Consider the following 1,817-nt stretch of genomic DNA (forward strand, 5'->3'; position numbering starts at 1 on the left):
TGAACCCACGATGAATTGTTCTCTTATATTATATTTTCATCTTTTTAATATTTCTTTCATTTTGCATTTCTACTATTATCAAATGGAAAATAAAAGAACCCAATAAAAAAAAAACATTGAGGTTTATTAAATTGGAAGCAAAAGAATAATCTTCACAATATGCCCAATCCAAAATAAGCTGGTTTGCAAGAGCCCAATCTAGCAGGCGGAAATGGCCACAAGCAGCGCCACAATCTTCACAAGATGCTTTCATTAGATGGGTATCGAGCATAAACTCCTGTTTCTGAGGAAGATAACGAAAGAAAAACTCTTTCTTTTAACAAATCTTAATAGATAGTTTCTTATAGTTATAAGAGTGTTAATCTAGGAAATGGGTCATCTTCAATCCTAAGATGCAAATTCCAGGAATTAATAAGAGCATGTATAAGATTACAGATCAAAGAAGTGGCTCAAGAGCCAAGTTAGTATAGGTAATTGGATCCACTGTAAAGACCCATCAAACTGCTGGCTGCTGGTAATCAGAGGGTATAATATGAATTATCTCATCAATTCCATTAAAATGGAACTCAAAGCCCTTGCACAATATCCCAATCATCATTTTAGCAGCGGCGACCATGGCCATCACCTAGGAGGCTAAGACCTCCACTATCCTCCAAAAAACAACAAAAAACAAAGCTTTCACGTAAATAAAAAAAGGAGCCTTTGGAAGTAGACACAGACAAGATATTAAACTAAATATTAGATCAGACTTTTGCCATCAGGAAGGAGATATGATTTTGGTTTATATCAAAGTCCCAACGTGAAAGTGGGGAACTCATAGCCCTTGCGCAATTTTCCCAAACATCATCTGGCATCTTTTTTTTATCGTATCTACACTCAATCCAAAATTCACAATCTAATTAATAATCAGATTAGGGTTTATTGGCTTCACTAACTAGTTTTATAGTATTTTGCTGCCTGTAGAGGTGTTCAGAGTTTGGTACCCTGACAATATCCTGAACCTCGAAATCAGGTTAGGCATTTCTGCAAATCTGAACCTAAAACTGGCAATCAATGAACTTATAGGCTCATGTTTGGTTTTCCAGTTAACCTGAAAGTATTCATACAAGTATGCATTCCTTCACCATACGCACTCAAAAATCATATTTCAACCTCAAATATCATTCAAATTTAAAGACAAAATCCATGATAATTATCCCATGCTTAAGAAGAATGTCGCATGGACATCCTTAAGAATCATGCATCAATCAATTCTATTACCCTACATTTAACATAGAGATAGGACCCTAACATAGATCTTACTATCCCTGAGTTGATTTTTGGATTAAAAAGATGAATAATGCACAATGTAAGAAAATAAATCTCGTCCTAATGAATACGGTGACCTTCGAACTCGATGGCGTGAAGACTGTGAAAATCAATCGCACAAATTTTTTACTTTAATTAAACCTAGATTTTTTTTGTTTTTAAAACTTAATTGCATGAATCCATGGTTGCTGAGAAAATGAAAACAAGAAAACTGGTGGCATTACGAACCTGAAAAGGGAGATGGAGCAATTCGTATAGCAAACAAAAGATAAAGAGAAACTGTAGGCCGATAGGCCGATAAAAGAGATGGAAGTAGAATGGTCACTGACGCGGTAAATAGGGTAGAATAGAGTTGGCAACAAGCCCTGGTGATTGGAAGCTGCGGCCGTGGATTGGCCGGAGAGAGAGACTGCCTGAACGTGGATTGTGTTTTGGTTTCATCAGTGTAAATATAGAAATAGGAGGCGGCGGCTGGGTTTCGATTTTAGGGTTATTGGATTGGATTTAGA

At 36.3% G+C, this 1,817-nt stretch overlaps 1 long non-coding RNA gene across 1 annotated transcript; it reads right to left on the bottom strand.

Moving 5' to 3' along the window:
* Window positions 1-103: 103 nt before the first annotated feature.
* Window positions 104-1,817, bottom strand: LOC133688040 (uncharacterized). Its single transcript, XR_009841076.1, has 2 exons — window positions 1,537-1,817; window positions 104-645 (listed from the first exon to the last, which is right to left on the bottom strand). It is a non-coding gene; the product is annotated as an uncharacterized LOC133688040 (long non-coding RNA).

This window comes from Populus nigra, chromosome 3 (genome assembly GCF_951802175.1).
Source record: "Populus nigra chromosome 3, ddPopNigr1.1, whole genome shotgun sequence".
Taxonomy (NCBI): domain Eukaryota; kingdom Viridiplantae; phylum Streptophyta; class Magnoliopsida; order Malpighiales; family Salicaceae; genus Populus; species Populus nigra.